This window comes from Mastomys coucha, unplaced genomic scaffold (assembly GCF_008632895.1).
Source record: "Mastomys coucha isolate ucsf_1 unplaced genomic scaffold, UCSF_Mcou_1 pScaffold17, whole genome shotgun sequence".
Classification (NCBI taxonomy): domain Eukaryota; kingdom Metazoa; phylum Chordata; class Mammalia; order Rodentia; family Muridae; genus Mastomys; species Mastomys coucha.
Genome location: NW_022196899.1, coordinates 12,108,075 through 12,114,651, shown reverse-complemented (window position 1 = coordinate 12,114,651; position 6,577 = coordinate 12,108,075).

Below are 6,577 nucleotides of genomic sequence, written 5' to 3'. Positions count from 1 at the left end.
CTAACTCCTTCACTGGGGACCCTGTACTCAGTTCGATGGATGGCTGTGAGCCTCTACATCTGTGCTAGGCAGGTGCTGTCAGAGACTCTCAGGAGATAGCTATATTTAGGCTGGCTTGCCCTGGAAGGCTATTATTTAATGTGAAATGATTGGCTATCAAATTGATAAGGCATTGATAGTAATGAATATCAATTGTCAACATGTTGAGATTTGCAATTATCTGGGAGATAAGCTTCTGCTGTTACTTAAGAGGGAAAGTTAAAAGACCCACCTACTGTAGGTGGTACCATTTTGGATGGAGGGGCTAGAATCCTGGACTGTATTAAATGGAGAGAAATGAACATAATAATTTCTCTCTTTCTGCTATATGACCAGCTGCTTCAAAATTCTCCTGCCATGATTTCCTCACCACAATAGACTGAAACATACAGATTTGAGCCTAGATAAATCATTTATATCTTAAATTGTATTTCAGAGTATGTTGCATAACAGGAAAATTAATAAGATGACTTATATGCTTGTCCTTGGGAATCAGTATGGATGCATGATACTCTGAACAATAAAATAATCAACAGCCATATCTATAACATGCTTCAGAAATTCTTAGATTGTAACTGAATATTAAATATTGAAATTCACTCCAGACGGGTTCACAGTCTCTTCTGTCTCTGTGTCTGTGTCTGTCTCTGTCTCTCTCTCCCTCTTTCTCCCTCCTTCCCTCTCCCTCCTTCCCTCTCCCTCTCCCTCTCCCCTCTCTCTCTCTCTCTCTCTCTCTCTCTCTCTCTCTCTCTCTCTCTCTCTCTCTCTTTCTCTCTCTCTCCCTTTCTCTTTTCTTTCTTTTTTACTAGAGTTTGCAAGTCTGCCCTGGAAAGGTATCCATTTAAAGATCCAAATTGAGCTGAGCTAATAGAAAGAATCTATGATACTGGCAATACTGTTGCAGGGCTCTAGTTCAAAGTCACTAATCTTTCCTGGGATCAGTTCAATGCTGATCACCTACTACATGGAAGCTGTGGGAATCAGGTCCAAGTATTGGGAGAATGTTGAGATTTTGTCTGTTGCTGTGTATTATAATGTCTCAGGGATGAGGAGATACTTACATATACCAAGTGATGCTGTGTAATCTTGTTCTTTAATTTAGAACTGTTGGTTAAATAAAGGTGCCTATGGCCTATACCTGGGGAGAAGAAAGGTGGGCAGAGTTTTGGTATCCAGGTGTGAGGTTGGAAGTAGGACCACAAGGAAGAGGAGAGTAGAGAGAGAGGAAAAGAAGCTATGGGGTGAAGGATCCTGAGAACTGACCATGAAATAAGAGTAGCTTAGGCAGAGTATAGCAAGTCATATCTTAGGGTTATTCATAGAGAAATAGATATTAATGGCTTAGGGGATAGCTATTTGTCCCACTCTAATGCAGTCTAAGGCTTACTATAAATATAAAAGTTTTGTGTCTCTTATCTGGAAACTGAAAGATCTAAGGCAGTGCAGAGATTCCCCGACTGATGTTAAATATTTATCACAACAGGAAAGGGGGACAAAAAGAAAGAAAACAGACAACAGAGTCTATATACCTTCATAAGGAAATTGGAGATAACAACAACAACAATAACAACAAACCTCTATGAATTCATGCCTTAGAAACTCCATTTAATATATAGTTTATAGACTTCAGGTCTCAGTGCTTAGTTGTATATAACATTAAATGCCACATATTGAAGTGGCGACCATCACCCTCTCCTAGATCTCCCCTAATCAATCAGTAATCATCATCCATTCCTTTACATAATTGTCATTCCAGAATAGTTATGCTATGTACTGCAGTGGCTAGAGATATGTCATGTCTAATATTAGTATGCTGCTAGGTATCATGTTGCCCTGGGACACTTATGAATCCACGAAATTTGCCTAGTCACAGAGCTCTGCCATAGTTCTATGTTTCTTTGCCTCTGTGTCTTTTTCATGCCCTTGGTGTAGGGAGGTATTTTTGCCTTTTGGAAGGCACCAATAATTTTTTGAGCCAACTTACTTAGGTAAAATTGCATGCAGTCAGTTTCATTCATTTAAACTTAAAAACTGTTGCCAGTTATTTTTCCTCAAAACCACAATTTTAGTAAGAACATAAAGTATTTCTACTGTGTAAGTCCAATCTTTCATTCTGTATTGAAATCAGTCTTCCCATCCTCTCAAAAGCCACTCCTTATTTTTAAGCTGATTTTTTGTGTGTGTGTCAGTTAAAGATTTTTATAAGGAGACTCATGTGCCATGTACGTTTCTGTAAAAACCCCATATAATAATTCTCTTCATTAGTCATCAATTTGTGATATGTTTCAACAATTTTTTTTCATAGTAGTCATAGATTATATAAATATACCATTGCTTATCTATTGACCTATTGGTAACTTGTGCATAGTTTATAGTTTGTAACTACAGTGATAAAGCTGCTATGATGATATGTAAATATGTTTTTATGGCAATGTCTATCATCTATCTATCAGTAATATATCTGCTATAATCTATTATTTACCTATCTAACCTGCCATTTTCTATCTATGATAATCTATCTTTCATCTATCCATCATTTATCATCTATTAGCATCTACCTACTTGTCATATATTGTACATTTATCTGCCTATCTTTAATATATCAATCTATAATCTATATATCCTCTATCTTATCTAGATACCTATCATTTATGTATCATTTACCAATTATTTATTATCATCTACCTGTCTAATATATGTCTATCTAGATATCTATCATCTATCTGTGTATTTAGCTACCTATCTAGCATCCATCTGCCTATCTACCTATTATCTTTCATGTATTTATCATTTATCATCTATCTATCCATTGATCTATCATCTATCTATTTATTATCTATAATATATCATCTATGTTTAAAATTTATTATTATCAAACTATTTATCACCTATAATCTATCTATAGCTATGTACTTATCTATTTATTGTTCTTTTATCTATTTATCATTCTGTCATCTATCAATCTTTTTATTTCTCTATTTATCTACCTTTAAAAGACTTGTCTATAGCCCATCTAAATATAATCCATCTATATTATCTAGATGTCTATCATCATTTCTATGATTAATCAACTATCTATATCATTTACCTATCTATCATCTACCTATCTATTCATTATATCTCCTAAATCTATTTATCTATCATCTATCATTTTTTGTTATCATCCACCTATTTATCATCTATCATCTATTCTCTATCTTACCTACCTGTCATTTATCATTTAGCATCTATTATTATTTACCTATTTATCATCTATTATCTAACCTCTATTTAGCTATCATCTATCATCAATCAATATTTTTTATTTATTATCTATATTTAATATATCTATTATCTATTTATCTATCATTTACCAATTATCTACTAACATCTAAATATCTATCTATACTATATCATCTATCATCATCTATCAATCCATCCATCATCTATCTATCATTTATCATCTATATACCTATTATTTACCTATTTATGCCTGTCTGTCCTTGGTAGCAGTTTCGTGGTGAATTTAAATAGCTCTCCATGCTGTCCATGGAAGACTATTTTGAATGCTTAGGTTGATGATGTAATACACATGAACATCAAAATGTTTTATTATTGCCAAATGGAAGATAAAGATAAGGACAAGTACTATATTAGGTGCAGAATAGCATGAGAAGGTAGAGGCGAGGATTTGGTGTTGTGATTAAAGAATATAACCATTAATTACATTCCTACTGGTTGATGTTTCCCTTCTTTGAACCTCTTCCCTGATTCCCATGCCAGTATTTAAGAAGAAGATCCATAGATTTTCTTATTAACTTGCCCAGAAATGGGGGAAAGCAGATGAGGAGTGTATTTCAACTGATCATGCACTTGTCTAGCATGTGTAAAATTCCCCAGCAATACATAAACTGTGCATAGCGGCACATGTCTGTAATTCTAGTGTTTCTGAGTTAGAGGCAGGGTGATCAAGAATTCAAAGTTATCTTCTACTATATGGGGATACACAAGATCACACTGATAGAGAATGAGATAGAAAAAGAAAGAGTGGGAAAGAAAGGGATGGGGTGAGTGGGCTTAGACATTATCAGGAGTTAGACAAACAAAAATACACAACAAAATTTATCTTGACTTTTTATAGCATTTGTGTTTCCCTTTCTTTAGTGTAACTGCATAGATTTGGAAATTTTAGATAATAGAATAAGCACATACTTATATCTAGACATCTACTTTTGCCAATCTTAAATTATCTTCAAAGCATACTGTCCTTATTCTTTTTAAAGCAACATTTTAAAATTATTTGATAGTTTTTTTGTTTTGTTTTGTTTGTTTGTTTGTTTTTTCGTTTTTTGAGACAGGGTTTCTCTGTATAGCCTTGGCTGTCATGGAGCTCACTCTGCAGACCAGGCTGGCCTCGAACTCAGAAATCCGCCTGCCTCTGCCTCCCAAGTGCTAGGATTAAAGGCGTGCACCACTACCGCCCGGCTATTTGATAGTTTAATGTAAAATATTTTCAAAAGATTCAGATGCCCCAACTTTTCTCATCACCATCCTTCCCACTTTCACATTCCTTCCACCCAACTTTGTCCTTTGTTCTTTTCCCTTTCAAGTACAACGTGTGTTGTCCAAATAGTTTGGGGAATGCAGAATCCCTAGCATGTAGCATATCTGAAGATTTGTTAATTTTTTATGCCCATAAGTGTTTGCATGAATGTATTTATGTACACTATGTACATGCCTAGTGCTTGAGGAGGCCAGAAGTTGATATCAGGTCCCTAGGAACTGGAGTTTGGGATAATTTTGAGATTCTACGTGGATGTTGGGACCCAAATCCAGGTGCTGGGGAAGATCAGCAAGTGTGTTTAGCAGCTGAGCCAATTCTGCAGCCCAGAACTATTCTAAATGTAGCTGCTATATAACTGTTCTATATAGTATCTAGAGATCATTATGATAAGTTCAGATTTGTTCATTCTCTGTTTTCTTTTTATTTTGGGTAGTACTTGCTGTTTTTTTTTTTATTTATCTATACTCACTAATCCTTTCTTCTTATTTTTTTCCCTGTTGTTATAAACTACTCTGACAGGATCAATTTAAAGGAGTTTACCTCTCAAATTTCAGTTCATTAGCAGAATCGCAGGAGCTGAAGAGAGCTGTTCACATTTGCGTCCATCTTCAAGAAGCAGACAATGATGAATTAGTATTAGACCTCAGTTTACTTTTTGTATTGGGCACAGCTCAGGATTTCTTGCTTAGGGAGCCGTCTCATTCACAATTATTATGTTTTTTCCCCACATCAACCAAGGTGATCAAGAGAGTCCCCTATTGCCTGAAGCAGACCATCTCTTAAGTGATTCTGTCAAGATAAAAATTTAGCCTAAATAATGCACTTTTGTATAATATTTTATACTCAATTAATACTATCCAGTGTATTTTTCATCTCACATATTCTAAATTGTATCTCTAGAATTGTAGTGTATGTTCTACTCAAAATATTTAATTTTATCTTATTGTTCTTGAACATACAGATTGTAGGCACAGTATTTTAATGCCTCTATTTACTGTTCTCTTTTTAATTATTTCTGATTAATTTTGCTAACTGAATTTGTGTGTGTTCTGAGGTTGTGTTTTGGTCTTTCAGACTTGAAAATATTTGACAGTAAGTAGGCACAGTGTATTTTGCCATGTTAGGTCATAGAAATTTTATGTAATTGTAGTTGAACTTTTTTTCTGGGAATATTATTAAACTACTTGAGAACTCTTTGAGAATCCAGGTCTTGTTTTTAGACTTTGGTTGCTGAAACAGGACTAGCACTGTATTTAGTTTAAGTTTAATTTTCCACACTATTGAACCATGGCTCTTCTTAGAATAGTAACAGATGGCTCCCAAAATATGAGGGGTCCAATTAAGGCTGTTCATAGGACATGCTGTCTCTAGCCACATGCTTTATCTGAGCACAATTTTTTAGTCTTTGAAGTTGATTATGTTTGTTATCTTTCTTCCACTCACATGCATACTCTGACCTGTACTCCACTATGAGACCCTACACAAGCCTGCAAGCTTTTCTATGTATAACTTTTACTTCTTTGATATTCTTTCTCAGTAATTTTATTATTCACGAAGTTCCAAGATATCAAGATATCAATCAAGAGTGACCTCTGAGATCTGTCTGGGATTGTCCATTCTTGACTGTAACCCCAACACTTTTTCCAGACAGTTGGCAGGAATATTATTGTTGACATCATTTTTCTTCAGCCATTTAAGAATCCCTACCAACCAATGCCTGGAATCTAGTTTCCTACGTACCATTGATATTATTGTAGTAGCACATTATATTTCAAGTTTATTAATACATTTTAATTAGAACATTAAGGTGTTATTTGGTTGGTCAGTTGGTTGGTTGGTTGGTTTGTAACAGGGTTTTGTACCTGTCCCAGTATTTGTTTTGCAGACCAGGTTTACTTCAAACTCAGAGATTCTTCTGTCTTTGTCTCCTGAGTACTGAGAATCAATCCATGTACTATCACACCTAGCAATGTATTTTATTGTGAAACTTAAAAT